This window comes from Cupressus sempervirens, chromosome 6, assembly GCF_028749045.1.
Source record: "Cupressus sempervirens isolate cs-2001-9-10 chromosome 6, ASM2874904v1, whole genome shotgun sequence".
NCBI classification, from domain to species: Eukaryota; Viridiplantae; Streptophyta; class Pinopsida; order Cupressales; family Cupressaceae; genus Cupressus; species Cupressus sempervirens.
The window spans coordinates 676,757,480-676,782,584 of record NC_143123.1 but is presented as its reverse complement, the minus strand read 5'-3'; the positions used below and the strand labels follow the sequence as shown (position 1 = coordinate 676,782,584).

Genomic DNA, 25,105 nt, shown 5'->3' with positions numbered 1-25,105 from the left:
TTGTTAGTTGGAATAATAGTAGGAAATTATTTTGAAAAGAAAGAATACATTGAAAACTATAAATAACATAACCTTGCAAAAACTTAGTCATGGTAACCATAGATTTGGAACTCATAGTGGATATGGTCTTCACTTTATACGCCAAACAATGAGAATTAGATGTTGATGCATCTTGTTCAAAGAATGGAGAATCCTTTGGTCCACTCAATTTTAACATATGTTTTCTCAGTGCTACTACATTCTCCCAATAGTAATCTATATGAGAATCATATTCTAGATCTAGAAATATGGGTGAATCTACATTATCACCAACAACATAGAAGAGCTCACTTCCATTGCTACAAATTAGGGTATCAAAAGAAGATAGGTTGATTGAACCATATTGGAGCAAAGAAAGTGTTTTTGTAACTGTCAATGAAGTTGACAAAACAAATCCAAAGGATGCAAAGGTGTGTATAGAGAGAATTGCATTGATAATCTCCTACATCATATTCACTAGTTTTTGAGCACAAGGTTCTTCATTGGAATCATAGCAATCCACTGCAATCACATATAGATGCTTTCTTCTCCTTATAAGCAATTTTTCTGGTGAGTTTAAGCTATTACCATGTTCAAGATTTTGTTTTTTCCATCCATTCTCATCATGTCTTTCTTGTGTGTTGGATGATCTTCCCTTAGATCTCTTTATAGCTTTCCTAATATGCTTAGGAATGCCTTCATTACAAGAACTGTCATCTTGCACAAGTCTATCTGAACTATTGAATGAACTAGAGTGATAATCTAGGTCCAAAGAAAGTCTAAGAGATGTATCTTCACTAATACATTTGGAATTGATTTGCGATGGCTAAGTGTCGCCATTGCGACGGTAATGTGTCACCACTGCGACGGTAGTAGACGTCGTTGTTTTTTAGTCACAAATTGCGACGTCTATCCTTAGACATCGTAATTTTGATGCCTATTCGTCACAATTTCACCATTCTAAATCGACATGGTTCCTGTCACAATGCATGCGGATCCCATCACAATTCTGACATCTTCCCCATGCATTGCAATGGGGTGGCGTTGGCATCTTCCCATGGGTTCGCTGAGGCAAGAGCCTTTCCAGTTCTTCCTTGGGCATCGCACTTGCGACGGTCTTGGAAAATTGTGACAGGGATGCGACAGTGCTAGCGGTGCAGTAGCGCTGGTGTTGACGCTGCTGGCTATCACAATGTTTCCAAATGTGTCGCAATTACAACGCATAGTCAGGAATTGCAACAGTGTCGCTAAGCATGCGACGCACATTTCGTCGCAATGCATGGGCAGACGTCGCAATTGCGATGTTCACGATTAGCAATATGGTAGGGCCGCTGTAGCGGCGACGCCAATTGCCATCGCTGCCACAGTGGCCCCGCAACAAGCATGATGCATAATGGGGCATATGAATTCATATGCCCCCTAGGTGACAGAAAACATGCATTCTTTCCAAATGACAACAATCTCTTTTAGTGTTGCAGGTGTAAACAAGATATCCCAACAGGTAGAAAATTTGTCAAATGTCAATTTCATTTCAGAAAGTCTAGAAAAGAACACACATTCTGGCCAGTCATGTAGTAAATCCAGATCATCAGCAGATCATGGTGCATCATGCTTGCGACAAGGTTGCTCGCGTTGCTGCCACAGCGGCCCCGCCGCAAGCATGATGCACCATGATCTGCTGCTGATCTGGATTTACTGCATGACTGGCCAGAACATGTGTTCTTTTCTAGACTTTCTGAAATGAAATTGACATTTGACAATTTTTCTACCTGTTGGGATATCTTGTTTACACCTACAACACTAAAAGAGATTGTTGTCATTTGGAAAGAATGCATGTTTTCTGTCACCTGGGGGGCATATGAATCTTGTAAGTGGTTTTCCTTTGGATGTCCAATGTTCAATGACACCCTCTTCTTTATTTTAGAGCCATTATACTGAGATTCAGACCCACTTGTTGTTTGAATGCTAGTTTTCTTATCTCGTATATAGATTAGCATGTAAGCTTTCTAGGAAAGCACACTTTTCTCACCGACTGAATAGACTTAGAGTACAAAATGTCATAAGAATAACTTCAATCAATCTAAGAAACTTCAGTATAATTAGTGTTACCATATAAAGAAAAGGTTCTACATAAAATTGTAGTTCTTTTGTGTATCCTGTTATACAAAAATTATAATGAGCTTGCTCCACAAAATTAAACATGTCTTCACAACTGTAGCAAATGTATACCTGATTATGATCTAAAGCATGCCAGATGCCTGTGGATGAATGAATAAAGCAAAAATAATGACCAGAATGTGTGCTCCAGCCATCATGAACAAGAACACCATAAAGAGTGTTCTTAAAATTGCCCTCCTGTGATTGATCAATAGATAGAGAAACTAGAATATCATTCAAATGTGCAATATTTATTAAAAAACTAGTAGATATTACAAAAACTATATTATTAGATTCCACTGAAAATGTGATCCACTAGCAAATAATATTGTAAGGGTTACTTACATGTGAACTGCTAACAAATGGTTTGAGATCCAATGTACAACCAAAGTCTACTTTTTTGTCAATTTTTCCTCCAGATCCAACTACACTGAAGCACTTGAGATGAATCGCAAGAACATGTGGTGCTTTATCAATTTTGAGTTGTTCTAGAGCCTTCACTTTTACTTTGCATTGTTCACATTGATCTCTTTTCACACCCCCATCTAATTGCTCCACTGCTGCGTAATGGGATAATTCTTTCAACAAGGAATCTGCTCGAATGATCTCTAGCCTCAAATCTAAGAAAGGATCAAATTTATTTGAGTAATAAGAACATTGTGTGCACTTCACCTGCAAGCCAGATTAAAGCAATTGTTAATGAATAAAATACTTTTCTAAGACTATAACCTAGAGATCCCATCATAAAAATAATTTTGAAAGGTTTAAGTGACTCAAAAAAGTAGAAATAATGACCAGAATGTGTGCTCCCGCCATCATGAACAAAAACACCATAATCAATCATTTTCTAACATATTTTTACCCATTGTGTACCCATTGCACATCAATGTAGTATTGCTAGTTTTTTTATTCATGTTATGCATGGCAAAAGCATACAGTAGGGGTCACATCAAAGTTTTCATTGGTAAGGAGAAACCCAACAAATTACCCACCATATTACATGGGCCTAAGGAAAGCTTTATGCTTGACCAAAGGCAAGGCACCTGCAGCTAAAAGTCAGGATGATCGAACTGGAGTGAACAATGACTTTACAGAAAACACTTTGAAAACTTGTTAAGAAAATCTATCAACCTGCAATAAGATTGTATTAAAACTAGAATTATACAGATCCATATTATTAAAACTTAAAATACCTATCAGTATTAGGTGTTCAAAAAAGCACACGCCGGACACCTCTTGGAATGTTCAGGGCCTCCATAACCTTTTCTACAATAAGAAAGAAATCCAAATAAGATTAAATCTTTGCTGAAACTCCAATTCACAAGGATGTATAGTTATGTTCTAATAATCAAATACTAACAGTAAAAAACACAAAGCTGAAATGGATATGTCGCTATTTTTTCTCCATTCATTCATAAAACAAGCTTGATACTAAAATGTAAGTGTTTTCTCTTTAAATTATATCATGCTGATCACAAATACTAATCATAGATTAGTTATCCAAAAGGGTGCAATAATGACAGAGGAGCCAAATACTAAAAGATGCAATGAAGAGTTGCAATTCTTCAAATGATATTAAAAAGGCATCAATAACCAGTCCAAGGACATTATTCAGACAGAAGATTACTTTATATTCTATACAGACATAAGTGGTAGTAATCCACTAGACATCAGAGAGCCAGATCCCATGAGTACAATGATTAAGATCAGGAATAGTGACATATATATCACATAAGTAACAAGAGTTACATCAAAAATTGCAACAGTACAGATCACCCATCATTGGATCATCACCATTACAAAGATATTATATCATACAGAGATCAAATAAATATCCAACGTCTTTACAAACAAAACAGAATCAATCATATCACATTTCAATAAGGCAGATATCAGATACAGTGAATAACTTCAGACCAGTATGGTACATATCACTTTTACATTATGATAAATCTGTAATAGTGATTACTTGGTCTTGCAAATTGCTCTACAGAAATTCTAATGATACTTATTGCAGATCAGTAATCAACATTAGATCGTCAGGATCTATGACATTAGGTCATTTAGTTGACTATCACTATACTTCCAACTTCAATATATATAATCCTTGTTTAGTCTTTGTTATTGATTGGATTGGGAATTTTCACAAAGTCATTTCCATCATTATTGGAAGTGTTTTTGGTTATCAAAGTTTGATTGAAGATATCAGAACTACTTAAAAAGACATTTGCATATTGTTCATCTATATTCTTTACCAAAGATCAGTTGCATCTCTCTAGCAGTGAATTAAAGAATATATCAGAAGCATTGGTGATATTAATTGTACATAACATCAAGATACATGCAAAATTGCATTGATATATCTACCCCGAAAAAATATTGTTATTAATACCTAACATTTATTTGTGGCAAAATAAAGAATTGAGTATAAGTAATAATAGAAAAAAGTTTATTGTGATTTAAAATACAAGGATTTAGTCACAGACCCTTAGGAGTCATATAAGGGAACATCAAACATTAGCTCTAACCTCAAATAAGGGATTATTAACAAGCTGAAAGTTATCCTTGTTTCTGAAGTCAAATCTCTCTTCTTCCAAACTTTCCTTGTTTGATTTCTCTAGAAAACGTTTCAGGTCATAGGTCTCAGCTAGGTTGTCCACTTTATCATTTCTTCCTTTGTCTTTTGGTTCCTTGAAGTGTTTTGTTCCTACACCTTAATTTTCTATTTTTTATGTTTTCATGAACATCTATCAACTTATCATTTTTTCGCTTATATCAATCCAAGGTCCTACAATATATAGTTGTTGATCTATTCTTGCTTACTATCTTGTTACCTCATCCTTAAAGGACTTCAATGCTATATGTTGAGATTTTTGACAAGGTAAATGTGAGTGAAGTTCTTGAAGCAATATTTGAATTACAATACTTAGTCTGAAAAATCTCTCCTATTTAATTTTCTGCAACTTCTCTGTTTCTTGTGAAGCTATCATCTTGGCATGCCTAGATATCATAGAGCTCTTTCAACATCTTCAACACGATCCCTTAATTTCCCTAGTTCTTCACTTGCCATAGTTTCATCAAAACATTTTCTCACCTACTTGTTCCTATCCTTCACTATCACATCTCTTTGTCTATCTTCCTTGAGGTGATTAGATTTGACACACAATGTATTTTTTGATTGACTGACATTAGAAATATTACTCTTCTCATGCACAAACACTGACATGCTAGTAAATGTCATGTACTTTTTAAAAGGTGAAGGATAATTTTGATCAACATCCTTATCTCCAAGCAGCTTCACATAATCTGAATGATGACCCCTAGATTCAATCCCTACTATGTCATCCTCAATGTATGACATTGAGATGCAATAAGAACAATCTCATAATCATCATCAATCCATGTACTCATTTCATTTGTGACAGAAGGAGGACTCAAAAAATTAACTGCTTCTATTCCTTCCAAGTGTCAAAAACTATTTTCTCTCCTTGTATCTTTTTACCACTATTTTTGGTGGTCTATTAAGGTTAGATTCTGAAAATCTTCCTCCCATTCACTTCCTAACTTGGTTTTTTCTCGTTCTTCCTTTTTCAAGTGAGGCTTTAGTTTTTCCTCTTTCTCGGTTTAAATGTTGTGGTTGTTGTATGGAGACAATTAGCTTTAGCATTTAAATTCTCCACCTCTAGCTCATGGAAACCTTTTGCTTCTACATATGCACGAATCGGTCTTTTGTACATAGCACTATGGATTGGAGTGTCAGTTAGATTTGTACTTTTTATACCACTTACCAATATTTGGCATGAGTAAATTGAAAAATAGAAATAAACACAATTTGAAAGTTAACATCGTGGATGGCCCCAACACATGAATATAGAGGATGGTCCCTCACAATGACCTTAAGGACAAAATTTTGAAGAATTTTACAAGGACACAGACATAAGGCTTTTATCTTCACCTTTATACATTAGAAAAGTAACAACTTAGTACAAATAAATAAATAAATCAATCATTTACTAAAAATTTCAATTTATTTTCCAGCTTTTCAATCTCTAAATTTTGTCTTTGTAGATTTGTAGTGAGAAGATTGTGGTGCACAATCTTCGAAGTTTGCCAGCCCTATAGCAGTTCTAGTTGTGAGTGGAATTTGAGCACATTTGAAGCCCTCCACACCAAGAAGTGCAAAATACTGACTCAATAGTACTTAAATAACCCTGTTCTTGTGCAATACATTTAGCATCTACCTCTCATTGACCTTCATGACATACTTTCATATTTAAATTCAACTGTCAATGATATGGACGAGCCTAAGAGACACTCTTTTTTAAGGAAGGTAAAACTAAAAATAATAAAGAAGTAGCAGAATGGGCAGAAGGTATAACCACATAAGAAGGCAAAAGGTATGTGAATGGATGTAGCTGCCTACAATATGCCTATTAAAGAGATAATTTTTCTCAAGTTGAATCAATATCATCAACTTCAAGAGCACCCACACAGCCACTAAGAAGTTCTACTCATAGAAGAAATTTGTAAAATATTAATTGTAATTGCAATTTTTTATCATATAACACCGTGATTGTATTAAGCTTCTTTATTTTTTGTGAATGAATGACAAACCACTTATTTTCTCTCTGATATCAGTTTTATAAATGTTGTTAAAAGTGCTTTTTTTATGTTTGGAAATTTTGTTGAGTTGAGTCCAAGTCAAATTTGGGTTTGTCAAGTTTTATAAAGTTACAAGTTTCTTAATTAGTAACTAAGGAATAAATAATGAATTCATTAGTGATGTCACAGTCACCTTATTGCTCATGAAAAGTAACTCTTCTCCATTTTCACTCTTCCATGAGGTCACTTTTCCACCATACAACAATACCTACACAAATATAACATTAATAATTTATACATATGACCTAAAAGAGAATTGATAAATTGAAAATGACATCAGAACCACAACACATATTAATCCATTAATTTCTATTGACACAATGTTAAAATCAAGGGATAGAGAAAATAAAAAGGAAATAGGAAGTAGATCTAATGAGCCATATCAAATATAAGATCAAGGTTACATTAAACCATCCTATGCTCTTAAACTAGTATCAGCAACCAGCAACAAATGACACAAGACCTGCTTGGACTTGTTACAATCCTAAAAACTAGAACCAATTATTTTTTCCTTTACTCACAAGGTTATAAAAACTACCATAACCAAAGTCCAAAAAATCCAAAATCCAAAAAGGCATGAATTGGAGAGAAAAATCAAAAGCTTGATAGAAAGAACTTAAAACAATAGATCATTTCAAATCTCAGTACAACCTCAACGATGAACACAATTCAAGAACAAAACTTATTTATTGACCAAAAGAATACCTTAGAGCTTCTCTTAGATTGAGATTCCTGTGTAGATTTACTATTATTTGAACCAGACATTGATGTCTAGGCATGGTTCAACATAACTTGAGTTTCTAAGCCTAACTTTCTAACCTCTGAAAATGGAAGTTCAAATGTTGATCCCAAAAAATTAGTTGAATAATTGACCTGCAATAAAATAAAGTGAGCAAAATTCATATACATATTCTATTAAACGTTTGAAGACATGAGATTTCTACATTCCATCAGGTGAAAATTGAAAGAGCTTCTAGCAGCAACTGTGTAGACATTTTTCAATATAACTAAATCAAATTAAAACAAAAATTATGTTAAAACACCATACAATTAGGAGTTACAGACTGCACAACATTTTTGTAGTAATAGAATCTTGATAAAAATGTAAACCATATCTAATATAATGCAATTACATACCTGGGTCTTCCCAAAAAACTAAGTGGTTGGTCATGACTAAAAATCTAAAGTACAGGTTCAAACATTGTTGGATAGAAAGGCTTCCCAGCTTCAAGCCATCCAATCTCATGTTCCAATCTGTGAAATTTTAAAAGGTTATTATTTCAAGTGGTTCATTTACAAATCTTGTTTCATTTGAGATGGTTAAAAAATTGAATCTACCAAGAATAGCACATGTTAGGCCTTACAAAGCACAAGGATTGGATGTTGGATGTTGTGTTGATGTGAAGGAGCAAGCTTATGTTCCCTTCACCATTGGATCGTATAATGATCTTGTGTTGTGTGACATTGTACATTTGAGTGGTTGTCATACCTTAACATACATGACATTATTATGTTGTATAAACCATTCATAACCTTCAAGTTCAACAACAACAATACAACAGAGAGAAGAGTTGTTTGGGAGTCTTTGTATAGGGGCTCGTATGCCTTCTGAAGTAGAGGTACATCGAGGCTATCATCATCATCATGATCAGATACACTTGGACTAGATGTGTCATGGATCAATGTATTTATACCATCCTCTTCAATTGTGTTTTTTGGCGCATGATCATCATCTTCCATGGGATCATTATCTTCACCTTGGATATTTGCACCTCCATGTTCCTCCACTTCGAAAACCATATTCTTCGAATTGTTGTGGTTCATATCATGTACTTCCCTGGGAAGATCAACCTATATAAAATTGATTAACATAAATAAACCATGATCATCAACTCATCATCAAGTGATTTCATATGTATACAAGTTGTTAAAATGATATAATGAAACACTTACCAGTGGATAATAGTCATGCCCCCCTTCAATGTGACCATTCTCCCTACAATGTCTCTTAACTATTTTGATTAGTAGTCTTCTACGATTTAAGCCCTTACAAATATTGCAAGGACAATAACATTTTCCATCACCTTTTCTTTTCAAGTTAGACCACAATCTAGCGATTGTCTCCCTGTTTTGTTCTTCACTTATATTATCTGACATGATCGTTCTTTGTAGGAAGCAAAAATTGGGCTATGAAAACTTCGGTCTACAACTTTCACAAACTAAGCAAAACTGTCGAAAGTACACAAATCTTCTTAGACCTAGATAAATACTTTAATATTTTAAAAATAATTTCTTTGACTTTATTCCTAAGATTATTTGTAAAACTTTGACCAACCACCTGAAGGTCTTATTTCAAGAGACCTTACAACATTAAGCCACTAAAAGAAATTTCAAAACATATAAGCTAAAAGTCTAGTTAAAATATACATTAGAATTTAAAAATAATAATTTTCATACCCGAGCATGTGGCTATAACTCGTGCAACGGCCTTCTTTCTTAGCTGTAGAAGCTCTCCAACAATCAAATTATACAAACTACAAGGCCTAACAAAAATTTCAAAACATATAAGCTACAAGTCTAGTTAAAATATACATTAGATTAGATTCAACAATAGAAAGCAATGTTATTTAGAATTAGATTCAACAAACCTTAGCAGTGTAAATAGCCATCTCCTCTAAACTGGACTCTAGACATGAGGGGGCATTCACATACTCTTCCCCTAAAGGTATCCTGAAGAACAAAGCCACTATTCTTGAGTTTGTGAATTGCACCTCAAGATGAATGAAGCTTAAAAGGAATGAAAATTGTTTTCATACATTTAAATTAGGATGTAATATTTATTCATAAGTATATACCTTGCAAGAACTTAAAATTGTTGTTATATGTGTTGTGGGAAAAGAAGAAGTTTATAATTATGTGTACAGACGCACTTCCTATATGCGATCCAAAGCTTGAATGTTATCAAGTGTGTCCAATGATGGGGAGAGACCTCCAGGCAAGCAGAAGATCTGCAATGAAACAAAAGAAAAGAAATTTTTCTTATAGTAAGAACAAGTTTGTTGTGCTGCACAGGGTACCAACAAAATAGTGTATAATATCTTTTTCTTTACCTGGCTTTCAATTTAGCATGAGAGCCTTTAATAAAAAAGTCAAGTTAATAACATATTTAACAAGAGCTGTAGGGCAGCATAGTTCCTGTGTAAGTCCAAGAAAATGTGTGAGGATTGACATAGATTTGCGTAAGTCCAAGAAGATGTGTGAGCATTGACATAGATTTTGTGAACATTTTCTATGTAATGAAGATTTTACAGCAAATGGAATGAACCTAGGGGTTGATTGGTAAACTGATTATTTGTATCAAATGGTGTAAAATTGAAACTAAAACCATTTCAACTGGCCACGCCACTCATGGACTGTTCCTCCATATGTTATAATACTTTCATCATATATCACAAATATGAAATAGAATATGTAGCATACTGAAATAAAGCATTAAAAGATAGTGTCTAAATGTAATTAAATATATGGAACTGGTTATAAGAATTTGTACAAATCAATCAGAATGGGTTGAAATCAGTGCATCTTACTTCAGCATTTCATGTAACACAGTCAAATCCAAAAGAAATCTCGCAGACAAACTACCTGAGATTTATAACCTTTATCTTCCAATATCCAATGACTCCTTATAGGCATTAATAAAAAGAAGCCAACTATCAAAAAATGTGGCAGTGATAAACATTTTGAAAAATAAAATTGTATTAGGTATAAATAAAAAACAGTGAAGAATGGTGTAGACTTGTAGCCAGAAGATAACATAGTGAAAATTGATGAGCTCTTTGTTATCACCCACCTCAAAGAAATGTGCATATCAACTCCAAGTGTCAAATGTCAGCTGTAAGTGCAACAATTCAAGTGCAACAATACGTGTGTTGAAAATATGATTTTTTCTTGATTGATTCGTGATAGTTCGATAATTTCTGAATCTTTTGGTTTGCCTTTTTTTTACTAGGAAGATTTTTACTACTATGGTAGATAGTAGGAAACCACTGCAAACTTTTGTTTACATAAAATATAATGCCATGATCAATAATGTTACATGCTCTTTTAAAAAGAGAGAATTAAAATTAACTCTTGAAATGAGCTGGCCTATTACAATTAACTTTATCAATGTGCTGGACTATTAAAATTTTGATTGGAATTACACGATATAACAATACACTTGCAGTCTGGTCTATTGCAAATTGACCACTGTTTCCAAAAGAATATGTTGCATTTTATTCCATTACACAGAATATGATACTGCAAGCCTGCATTCCCTTCCAAAAACCACACTGTATTATGGTTATGGCACACAACTCAGGAATTTGACTTCAATTCTTTTGGCATCTTTGCTGCTCTTGTAGAAAAAAATGATATTGCAAATATATAACCATACAGCTCAAGACAAAATTGTAAACCTGCTATATTATAAAACCCGTTGCAACCATACAAACTCAACAAGAGAATCATCCATAGGACAATGCAGGGCTATTATGCCTCCTACCAACATTCCTCAGGGTGAACTAAAGCAATAACGAACTCAGATCACCTTGAAAAAAGAAGCGACTAGGTTACCCCCAAATTTTCTCAACAATTGGGTTGCTGCCATCAAGCAAACCCATAGTTAAAGAAAGCGGTCAGAGCAATTAGTTGAAAATTCCACTTGAATGTAATATATTATATTCCCAAATAGGGATAACAGAAACATAAATATTTCCAAAAATAGGGCACAGAAAAATCTGAAAATTTACTTGTAAATAAGAAATTTAACAACCAACTCAGATTTATAATCAGATTTATAATCAGATTTATTGATCTTATTTTTCTGCTAGAACAAATAATCACTGAACTTGGGAAAGTGCAGAAAATCCCTTTAATTTTGCTCAAAAAATTTAGAAATGGATTACATTGATTTTCTCTTATTGTCCTTAGATAAAGATGATTAAAATATGCAGATAAAGATACAAATTTCTCAGTGTTGATCTTCAAACCTTATCCGTTCTTAGAAAAACTTTCAAACCACCTTGTCAAACTCCCCATAAATTAGTGCCAGGTCTGATAATCTCGTCCTTTTTCTTGCTGTCCTCAATGATGGTCAGAAGTATGAAGATACCTTTCTATAGGAAGTCCAAATTCAAACTTGTAACTCTAAATTTACATCTTAATCATTGTCCCTATGAAGATACCTTGCTGTAGGTAGTCCAAATTTGAACTTACAACTCTAAAGTTACCTCTTGATCCTCCCCAAACCTAGTAAATAATTGCAGCCCTAAAATATGATGTACCAGGGTTTTATAAACCAAAGCTTTTACACAGTATCACCCCATTCTTACTAGGGGGAAGCCCAGATGTCCCTTTGAACCCAAGGATACTCAAGGGTGATAGACCATAAGCCAAGATTGCAGCAACAATAGCTAACAAACTCATAACATAACATAATGAGGTCTAAAAGAACCCTAGAGAGCTATATGATAAATCCTAAAGAGATGAATCAACCTTTGCAATGTTCCCTTTCTCAAGTAGTATACTGTATTTATTAAAAAATAACAATAATAAATTTGGAAGACAAAAATAAGGGTATGTGTGTAGCTGAGTTGCTGTGAAGTCTAATGTTCCTGGTCTATGCATCAACACCGATTTGATTCTCTCTAGATGTATCACAAGCCCTTTTAAAGGGCACATTTGTAGCTGAGTTGGTGTGAAGGCAAGTCATGAGGCATAGTGTTAGGCTAATGTTCCTAAGACTATGCATCAAATTTGTTTCGATTCTCACCTAGTTAACCACAAAACCTTTTAATGGCGCACGTGTAACCAAGTTGGTCTGAAGGTAGGTTGTGAGTCATAGTTTTAGGCTAATGATCTCAATGCTACACATCAACTCTGGTTTAATTCTCATGTGGTTTACCACAAACCCTTTTTTGAGCTCGGATGTGTAGTGGAGTTCACTTGGACTTTGGGTTTGCTCCTAATTGGTCTCAGGTTTGACTCAGGCTCAGTATCTACTGATGGATCTGAATTATGGGCAACTTGGTACATCTGCAGGGATTAGTCTCGCTTTAGCTTGCCACATAGCAGGAAATCTGTGTTGCTATGCCTTCAGGTGGGGATACTTGAAGGCATCTAACTATCATGTTATTGTGAAGTCTTTGAAGAGACAAAATTGGTAAAGGTTGGAAAGACAATTTTAAAAGTAATCCTGAAGGTTGCATCTTTTTGCAAATGAGTTCTGATATTCTGAATAATGTAAGTGTTGAGAACTGATTTAGCCTAACTAAAATATTTGTGAATTTATCATCTATTGAGCAGAAATCAGTGATATTGTTACTTGATATGATATTGATTGATTAATAAGTGTCAGCTCTGTTGACTATAAGCTGTCTCAAGGAAGAGCTCAAAGATTTTGTTTTGTTTTTTCATGGAATCGATTTCATATGAATTTGTTATGATCGTCTAAGGATTATCTTGGAGTGTCGTGAGACATTAATGATAAAAGGTTATACTTTTGGCTAAGAAGCAGCAAGAAATATTTGTGCCTTGACAATAGAGAATGCAAAGTTGAGGATAATTACTAATCTTGCAGATTGAATACAAGTCAGGCTATGAGATATTATAGTGAAACTATTATAAAAGAGTGGCATTATATCAGTTATTGGAATTATGCCAATAAATGAAAAGAGTTTGTGATGGAGGAACAATGGATAAAAGAAATATGATATTAAGCGACTAAGACATGGAAACACTGAAAAACATGGACAACAAAGGAGTAATGGGTTTATTTGTCTTACACCTTGCCGATGTGCATCTTTGCCCAACCCTTTGAATGCCTCGAGTTCACCTTACACCTTGCTGAAGTGATCTCCCGCGCGTGCGCCTTTCCTTTCAGAAGAACCCTGTGTCGTGCAATTTCATTCAAATGAGGGTTTTTGGCTTTTTTTTCCCTCTTATATCCCGTTGGTGTTGCAATTGCGATGGCATCAGGCTAAAATTGAAAAAAAAAGCCAAAACCACATTACCTTTTCTTGCCGTCACAAATTGACCTCTAATGTATTAGTGCTTGTACATCCTTAAATGAATCAATCTTCGATTCTAATTCTACATTTTCAACAGGATCACCCTACCACTTTGGGTGTCTCATCCTGCATTGTGAAATTCTTAACAAATATACTTTGCAATGTTGAGGCCAAGAATAGAGGTGAATGTTCCTCAAGCCATTTTGTCTGCACTCAGACTAGAGATTCTTAACGGCTACAAGTCTATAGAGAGCAGATGCAATAGACTTGTCATCATGAGGATCTATCAATAACCTATTTTGTAATGTCTACACATGAAGTGATTGAAATTCATCAAACACTAATATATTATATGAAAAATTTGTTATAAATTCTTGAGCTATAATTCTTAGATGTAGACTATACCTGATGAATATCAATCAGTACTCCCTTCTTTGTAGCTACCATGGGCAATCCATGTGCAGTTGCCTACAAAAAAATAATTCTTTACTATGTGAACTTATTTTTGATGATTTAGATGGCACTGGTCATGTGTTGAGATTTGTTTCATCATTTCTTATGATTTGCAATAATACACATACATTCTCTCTCATAATTTCTTACATGAATTGTACATTTTCTTCTTAAACATCAATAAAACCTATTATTTTTATTATGAGATAAAACTCTATTGACAATAATTTTTTTGTTAACCTACCTCAATGAGAGTCAAGCCAAAGGGTTCCACTAAAGCTAGATTAATGAAAACACCCTGCACATTGTAACACAATAATTTTGAAGGTACATACATTTCATTTATCATGGAGAATGCAGTGTAGTTTAGAGTTTTTATCCAATATATAGATAGAAAGCTTCAATGACCTTTGTTTTTGTAGAAATTCTATAGATGTCACTGACATTTGATTGTTTGTGATGCTTTGGATATGCCACTTCTCTGTACAAATCATACTTATCAATTAGCTTTAGAATAGTAGTAAGCAAATTTGCACTTGTTGCAAGTTATAGATCAATATCATCTCGATTACCCATGATCAACATATGTCGGTTCATAATAGAAACTAAAAATCATTAGCTATAGAAGCATTGAAACATATCACAGAAAGGAGACAAAATTTCAGAAAAAGGGCATACCAAATTTGCTAATTTCCTCAGTTTTTTGCACTCCCCAAAAGCATTCATTAAAGTTGTGATATTTTTTTAAGGATCAAGTCGATCAAGAGCCAATATTATTGGCTTTGAAGTATTGTTCAAGAATCACAGGGTCTAAAAATTAAAAGATGGGTGTCAGGTCCATATCATTTATGGTAAGTTCATGACAATGCATTAGACCTAAAAATGCTTGTGTTTCCAATTAGAGTGCACATGTTTATGCAACCAATTTGTAAAGTATACCAAACCCCATATAGAGGCAAGGAAAAAAGTTTGTCTCTCTCTTACCTCAGCCCACAAAGGGGACTCAAATAATGGAGCAGGATCATTCTCCAAATCTTCCTCTGTGCTATCACCTTATACAACAATGTTGCTGAAGTCCATTCCAGGAGGTATGACCTGCAAAAAGTATAACCATTATTGGAAAATTATGACTTCACATTTTTAACAAACATCCATACCTAAGAAGTCATTGACAATTTCTCATACAAGTACACACAAATGGAAAAATCCGTAGAAGGTGGGTTTGAGGCCTATGTGAAAAGATGAATTTGACTTTTGAAATATTGTACTAAAATTTGGTGAATGCCTTATTAGCTTTTCAAAATATGAGATGTGGATTGAGTGGTGGTTACAAATAATGCAAAGTGAAGATTTTTTATGGCAAGAAGTAAATGATTTATTTTAAATTTCAAACCTTCCCACTGTATTACTAAAGTGCCAAAGAAGTTCGCTGTGATTCATGGAGACACAAAGACCGCTTATCGGGTGATAGATTATTTGGTGCAAAGCTTCTAGTGAGGAAGAAAATGGTATTGATCCACCATTAAAACAAAACATAGCTTTTCCATTAAATGACATTAAATTTATGTAATCTGAAGTTAAATTTTGAATTGAATGTGACAATACCTTGGAATGATTGGTGAAGTGGTTTCAATTTGGCTACAAAGACTGGATTTCTAAGGCCATCCCAGTGGGCATTGAAAATGACATAGGTTTCTTCAAACCCTGGCTACTTGTTCAAAATATAATAGCTCCCTTGAAACATCCACAAAGCGATTCAAAATCTATAGATCAATCCATTGAAGAGTCCAAACTTCCCAAAATGTGTGCTAGAAAACCATGTGAAAACCAACTAGAACTAAACTTCCCTCAACATGTTGCAAAAACCATGTGAAAACACACAAAACCCAAATGAACCTGTGTGCATGAAAAACATACAAGTAAGAAATGTTTCTTTTTTTTTACATGTAAGCCTCGTGTTGGTCAAAATTTTGACCGACACGGGGCTTACATGTAAAAAAAAGAAATTTTTGCCTTAACATTCTGACCCACCTAAACTTATTTAGTTGATGTTTGAAAATTTTGGTAGAAAAATGAGGTTAAATGTAGTAGTGAGATGATACTTGTGTCTTGGTAACCTTTGAGATAGTTTTCCTTCAGGTGTTTCCTTGACCTAGACGTTGGTTTTGACTTGTGGTTTGATATTTGTATGGGACTTGAGTTTATCTCCTCAATATGGTGGGAGTAGGCTATTTAGGTTACCACGAGGTTGGGTGGTAGTGCATTTTTCTTATACTATTGAGATCTGACAACTAGATGTTGATTTTGGATGTCCCTATGTAGTTGTTCCTTTCTTTCTGGTCTTATGCTTTCTAATGGATGGTTATGCTTTGTTATATGTATTTGATTATCATTGATCTTATGAGTTGATTTATTGTATTGGTGATGTTTATTCTTTGAGCTTTTCATAACCAGTGACTTGTATAGTGGATGATTAAGCATTTTGATTACACTGAGTGGCATCCTATAATTGTATATTATTTAAATGGATTTGTACTTATGATTATTCATTGATGTGGATTTTTTATGTATCAAATTTAGTATTAATTTAACTTAAATGCAATTCAACTTCATGGGATCCTTATGAGATGTAATCTATTTATGGTTATATGTATGTGAATTATTACTTCTACTATATTGTTTTTATTATTTTTTGTTATTATCTTTGAAAAAAAATGTTTGACAAACTTAGTGAAACTTTAGGTTAATTTCTTTTGGGTTCCTTGGTGGGGCATTACACTATGAAGAGACATTTTCCCCTATTGCTAGAATTGAATCAATAAGAATGTTCTTGGCTTATGTAGCAACTAAGAAGTTCAAAGTATATCAGATGGATATGAAATCAGAATTCTTGAATGGAGAACTTGAAGAAGAAGTCTACATTGAGTAGCGTAAAGGATTTCCTTTGAAAATAGAAGGAAACATTGTATGCAAATTGAAGAAAGCATTGTATGAACTTAAGTGAGCACCTAGAACCTGGTATGTGAGGTTGGACAAGTATTTGGAAAAGTTTGGATTTTCTTAAGGTACTGTCGATAGTAACTTGTATCTAAAAGAAATTGAGAATGGTTTGTTGGTTATTGTAATATTTGTGGATGACATAATCTTTGGAGGTAATAATGAAGAAAATGACAAATCTATTGATGAAATGAATAATTAATTTGAGATGAGAATGATTGGTGAGATGAGATATTTATTAGGTCTATAGATTGTGTAGAATAGTGATGATATTTTCTTATCACCGACTAAGTATTTGAAAGATTTGTTGAAAATATTTGGCTTGGAAATTTGTAATCTTGTTGGTACTCCTATGATAATAGTTTACAAGTTATCTAGCAAAGATGAGACACCTACAATTGAGAAAAAGAAGTACAAATCAATGATTGGAGGTTTGCAATATTTGATTCACACTAGATCAGATATAGAAAATGTAGTTGGTATAGATGAAAGATTTCAAATAGATCCTAGAGAAACACATTATGCAATAGTAAAGAGAATATTCAGATATTTGAAGGGTACACTTGATTTTGGTTTATGGTATGACAGATCAAGTCACTTTACTTTGTGTGCATATACTGATGTGGATCGAGCAAGTAGTATGGATGAAAGAAAGAGTACAAGTGGTGAAGCATTTTTCCTTGGATTAAGATTGGTTTCTTCAATAACTAAGAAATAAGACTGCATCTCACAAAGTACAATAGAAGCATAGTATCTAGAAACAACAAACAATTATCTTTGTTTGTAGACTAAATAAATCTTGTAATCTCTTAATAGGATAGACCCCTCACAGGGTAGATTACTAGAAGTAATCAAACTTGTAGCCTTAACAGGTATACTTTATCGTTGTAGTAGTGAAGATTTGTGGGAGTCATCCCCATCCCATTTTACCTTCACATTGGAGGGTTTCTAGGTAACCAAATCTTTTGTGTTATGTGTTTACATTTAATTTTATGTTTATGCATGTGATGGATAGATATGTCTATTTTAGTTTATGGTTATATGATTCATGGTGCTGATATGAGATAGGTTAATGGTGAATGCATTCGATTTGTTTTATAGATCCTGATTCATCCCCCCTCTCAATATCCTACTTTCCTAATAAGACTTCCAACATCATCTTCATCTATTACACATTCTACTTTAACCCCACCTATCATCCCACCTAATCCTCCACCTATGGAATTCTTTGCAAATGCAATAGATTGACTAATCAAGCTACAAGGTCCACTCAATGACCTTCCCAAGAACCCTGAGAAGTTTTGCCCAAGGTTCATCTATAGAGATACATATATGGTGTAATATCACATAAATTTTTTCAAAGAAATATGCAATCAGAAAAAAATTCATCAAGAAAATATGGTCCTTAGTTTGTTAGCATACACCTTGGGAGAGGTTACATTTAATTGGTAGATGAACTTACTATTAGGATCTATTTCGAATTGGGCATATTTTGAGAACTTGTTCTTAGATCAATTCAAAATATTCATTAGTTTGGTTGTTTAACATCACTAGTTCATATCTATCAAGAGGGATCCAATGGAGACTATCTCCTAGTTCAATCATCATTTTCACATGGCATATCAAAAGTTGGAAACTCCTTACACCATACTAGTGGGGGATGTGATTCAAATATATTTGAACTCTATGGATCACCTCATTGCTATCTTCCTAAGGAGTCTACCTATTATATACATTAGTACTCTAGAAAAGGTCTTCAAAGAAGTAGTCACCTTCACCAAACAGGCTAACCCTAATGGAAGAGGCATGATGGTTCTAGTTAACTCCAGTATGATGGTACCACCATACCCCATAGGAGCACAATCAATGCCTACTCAATTAATTGAATTTAATTTGGTCCAAATACAATAGACACCTACTATCTCAGCTCCAACTATAACTTACCCAAGGTAAGAACCTCCAAAAGTTGTTTTCTTTGAGCAAAAGGTTATACCATCCATCAAGATTAAGAACAACATTACAGCTGAGCTTAACCAAATGAAAAAGACCATGTCTTAGATAACCAATGAGCTAACCCATATTTTATTACCACAAGGGTAGAATAAAAATTTACAAAGAGCTAATGCAACCCCAAATAAAAATGGTTATGGTAAAAATTACAACAATAATTTCATCGAAAATGATGTTATGGGAAATAATTTTAACATGGCAGACCAAAAAAATCATTTTCAAAGGTAGAACGAACAATAGAATACTCATCTAAACAATGGAAGTATCCCTGTAGACACTAATAATAATGCCCAGGTTGTCGATATCAATCAAATTGATAAAAATTAGAATGTACCAAATGACGGTGGCATGTTCTTTGGTAGAAGTCAAGAGACAAACCATAATTCACACAATTCCAATAATGAGTCCCCTATTCAATTCAACACCATGTTCTTATAATATTATTGTTCTCCGTAGGATACCAAAATGGGAGATCCATCTAATGAAGAATTTGTGTTCCTATTTAATCAAGAATAAGATAATCAACCAACTGAGATGTCCACTTTCCAGAATGATAATTAGAACACTTACAACCTACGTAATAGAAGGGAACCCATGATTGATGGAATTCCTCCAAGATTCAACCAACACTGCTTGATCCAAGGGCAAGTAATAATCAAACACTTGCAAGAGCACCCTTCTCACGAAAACAAACTTAGATGCAAGGGAACATACCCACTATACGAAAGAATCAAACTTGGTAAATACAGAAGTACAATGCAATTGAAGAATTAAAAAGGACTAGCAACAATATCTCAATGTATGATATGCTACAAAGTTTTTATAGTCAAAGGGAAGTGTTGTTGAAGATGTATGATCATAAAAAATCAATGGATGATACTAGCACTCAAAAGATGGTTAATCCATAGATTAACAATGCTAAGGCTATGCTCACTATGTACAAAGACAAAGCAAAGGTACCAAGACAAAGTAGAGGTACCCCTTTTTTTCTAAGTCTCAATTTTTTTGGGAAGAATATTTCCAATTGCCTCATCAATTAGGTGCTTTGTGTAATGTCATGCCACTTTCAATATCTCAAAGGCTGGGGGTCACTCCACGACATATGATTTAGATTAAAATTCAACTTGACAAAACGAAAGTAAAATTCATTAGAGTGTTGAAGGATGTTCACATATAGTTGAATATAGATCCCAAGATCTAGGTTATCATCAACATTCATGTGGTGGATATCCTAGAAATATATGACTTGCTTTTAAGTAGAGAATGAACTTGGTGTTTGAGATGATGGTTCTCAATGGATTTCACTCAATAATGAATACCTTGGAAGGAATTGAACAACCAAATCAAAATAAACATTGAGCCAAAATTAAAGACCATGATCATGGAATATAATGCTCCTAATGAAGTGTTGTTTCTTCAATCATACCTAGGTTCCTATAGAGTTATGGTATTTGATATATCCCAGATTGAAAAATCCAATGACAAGCCTACTACAAGATCACAAGAACCCTTCCCAGATGAAGAAATCATTACTCAATTCATAAATGAAATGGTTGCAAACTTGCAATGCTTAGGAGAAGACACAGATCCAAATATCATACTCCTTTGAGGATTTTGTAGATTGCACCATACAAGTCACTCAGAGTTTGAATGCTTAAATTTTGAAGATGAAATTGCCCAAGTTTTGACTCAGATAACATGGTCCACAACCAAAAAAGTTATTAGTGGCATTGTTAGTGTAAATAATTAATTATTAGTACACTTTACCTAAGTTTACTTAGGTTAATGCATTATTTTATTATTTATTAGCTAGACACCTAAGAGTATGCACACTCATATGAATTGTTTTCTTGAAAACACAGGAGTTAGCAACTCTAATTTAGCACATGGTGTCTACAACATAGGAGTTTGCATATTTATCTGAGTTGTCATGTAGACAACATAGTTGTTCACACTCTAATTAAGCACATGGTATCTACAACATATTTTACATGACACACCTATGTAAGCTTATCCTCTCATCATCGCACTAACTTTTGTGCTCAATGGAGTTTAATCCACTCTTGGTGGACATGTGCATAGTTGTGAGGCTTATCATTTTGCTAACTCCTAGTCATTCTAGAGGCCTTTATATATAGGCACTCCTAGTGCGTATGTACATCAATTAATTTTCATATTGTTATTTTGATCATACTTTATTGGTCCATATTGTGCTAGTGCTTGAGCTTCTTGATCTTGGGTGATTTTTCCCTAAGGAAAATTATTACATGGTATTAGAGCTGAGGGAGCTTCTCTTCCAATAGCCATTGGAGACCTTTTTTTTGCTTCACCTCTCAGAGGACCACGATTTAGATCTAGAGTACTATAGTAATTGGGAATGTCTAGAGCCAAAGCAGACCTCACCATTACATCTGGAGCATCGATTCAGTGAATTTTGACTATAAAATTTCCTACCCTAAGCGATAGTCAAAATTGAGGCAATTTTTTTTTGCAAATTGGAACCTAAAGGCCCAATTTGCAAATGATCATTTTTAGATCTATGTAATTTATTTTTAGATCTATATTTAATTTCCAACTCTACAATTTTCAAAATTTCTTTGCAAATTTTTTATTTTTTTTCGAATTTTTTTTTGGCCTATTAGGCCTGTAGAGAAGCATTTTTTTTGCAGGAACCTGGTAGTCAAATCTTGACACCTGCAAAATATTCTACCAGCATATTCCATAACCAGTGGCATTTTCAAATTATATGATGGCTACAAAAAATTAGCCAAATCCAACTGCCAGCCGAATCCACATAACTACGGTAGATCTCACAAAATTCGGTGGCTCACCAAGCCACTTTACTTCCCATGGCATCACAGTTTTAAATTACATTATTTTATTTGACATAGTGGATGTGGGATTAAAATCCCCACCTACTAGCTTTAATCTCCCCACCGACACTGGTGGCAAGTGTCCACCATCGGTGAACTTCCTGCTGACCCTCTGCAAACTCTGTCAATCAATGTCAACTTTCAAACTTCCCTGCAACTGTCAACAACTAAAGCTCCCGCCGGTGCCACATTGTCTTTCAGTGCCATCCATAGAACCTTTTCCATGTGGTGACCTAGTTTGGTGTCCACATAGCAATCCTGCATAGCTAGACACATCAGACCCGCTAACTCAACCTGGCACAATCAGCATACAACAATCCATGTCAAGCCACGTTTGTGCACAATCGGATCCAATTAGCAATAGTCAGTAGATACGTGGCATTGCCACATAGACCCCTCCATACAATTTCTTATAGTTCACATCAATAGCTAACATCATCAGTTGTACAGTATGGCCTGCCATGTCATCCGATAGGCCCATTTTTGCTGACATCACATTTTTTACGAGCCTAAATTTGATGGTCATTTCATCATCACCAATAGGCCAAATTGCACTACTATGATGGTCATTTGGACATCAAATTTAACATAGTTTTTTGCTGAGCATACCCCTCTCCATATGTAGTTTTGATTTGATAGTCCAACTTCGGGAGGCCATATCTTAGTCATCTAAACTCCAAATTAGGTGCAATTTTTTAATAATTTTGACTAGAATTTCCTAAATTTTTAGTGGTGCTAATATTTTCTGGTTTTTCTGAATGGATTTGTTAGAAATTTTAGTTTTTGGTGACTGTACCTATCCAATCCTGCATTTTATAACTTCAAACACTCTATACGGGCTCATCTGGACACATTTTCAGGTTCTATTTTTTTTAAAAGTTTATATTTTTTTGTCTACTTTTTAGATCTACAATCATATTATAGGCTTGTGTGGACAAAAATACCAGTTTCAGAAATAGGTTTTTTTTTGCACTATATTGCTTTGACTAAACTTCAAATTTGTTGTATATCTGAGCTATATTGCTAAGTACCAGATTTGAACTCCAAGAGGAGGTTGTAAACAACAAAATTAGAAGTTCATTTTTGTTCATTTTGACAAGTGGCCTATTGTAAACACACTACATATAAAGTGCCAAAAGCATCACTTTTGGGGGGGTTCTTTGATTGAGTGAATAGGGGGGCCGTGTCTTGTGTTCTTGTGTCTCTCTTTCTCTCTTGTGATCTTTTAATTCTTTGCATCATGGGTTCACCTAAAACTCCACTTCTAACTTCACACAATTATGATACATGGAAAGATATTGTATGGAGTAGACTAATGGAAAAAGGTTTAAATCTATATTTTGATGGTACAATTGTAAAACCCATTGATGCTAATGCACAAGTTGATTAACAAGTTAAAGACAACCAGGCTTTAGGAATTATTGGGAGTTGTGTTCATAAGGACCTCTTCTTCCACATTTCTAACTTTAAGGATGCCAAGAGTGCTTGGGAGAAACTTGAAGGTTTGTATGGTAAGGTGGATGAGGAAAAGGGATTCCAAATTGAGGATGATCTACTTCTATTGGATCCTAAGAATTTTGACACAATTCAAGACTATGTATACAAAGTCAATGACGGATGATAGATTGATTCATCACATCTTGAAAAGGCTACCTTTAGAGTATGCATATTTTGTTTTGAGTTACAACACTCATAGGTTGACCATGGGAAGTGCCTTCACTAAGCCTTCATTTGATGCATTTGCAAAAATTTTGATGTTGGAACAATCCAAGTTGATAGATATGGGAATTCTTAAGTCATCCAAGTCTATGGCATTGGTGGCTAGTAATGAGAACCAAAAATCAAGGCGAAAAAAGTTTTACTAACAACAAGAAAAAGTAGTGGAAGCCAAAATCACAATCAGAGATACAACAATCTTCCTCCTCAAAAGAAGGCAATTCTTCTTCCAAGAAGAAGGGAAACAACAACAAGAATGATAAACTATTTTGTGCATATTGCAAGAAACCAAATCATGATGAGCATCATTTCAAGACTAAGAGAATAGATTAGTTGGAAAACTTACTTAGGAAGAACAAAATCAATGTGCCAAATGCTTCCAAGGATTCAAATCCATCCACTTCATAGGGAAAAGGGAAAGCATTTATGGCAAGTTCAAGCTCTTTAAGGGAATGGATTCTTGATTCAGGTGCCTCACATCATATGGGTTCTTCAAAAGGACATTTTTCTTCATTGAAGTAGTCTAAGGTACCTCACATATTTGTAGGGAATGATACACAAGAATAAGTTGAAGGGAAAGGACAAATTGAGATAAAAAATGGAGAGTTCAAAGATGTTCTCTATGTTCCTAACCTTAGCACTAATCTCTATTCAATTTACCAAATCACTCACTATGGAGATGGAAATAAAGTTGAGTTCCTTCTTGATTCAGTAATGGTGTGAAATCTTAAGGATGATTCATTGGTTGCAGTGGGTAAAGTCAATCATGACATAAGGATTTATTCTTTCTCTCACTTTGTGCCTAAGTCTCCTTCATATGCCTTGTTGACACATTCAAAATAACAAAGTAAATTATGGCATGAGTGGTATGGTCATCTTGCCTTCCACTATCTTCACCAACTTAGCTCAAAAAATATGGTCAAAGGTTTACCTACAATCAACTTTTCTATAGGTAAATGCTCGACTTGTTCACTGGATATGCATGTAGAAGAAAAGTATGACAAAGGGAAGTCTTGGAGAGAATCAACTATTCTTGAGTTGGTTCACATGGTTCTAGTAGGCCCTTTTTTAGTGACATCAGTTAGCAAGGTTCACTGTGTCCTCACTTTCATTGATGACTTTTCATGCTACACATAGGTTTACTTTCTTAATCACAAGAATGAAGTGTTT

At 34.3% G+C, this 25,105-nt stretch overlaps 1 pseudogene; it reads right to left on the bottom strand.

The window, feature by feature from the left end:
- Positions 1-970: 970 nt before the first annotated feature.
- LOC149554000 (putative sucrose-phosphate synthase 2) lies at positions 971-22,700 on the bottom strand (annotated as a pseudogene).
- Between the last annotated feature and the right edge of the window lie 2,405 nt (positions 22,701-25,105).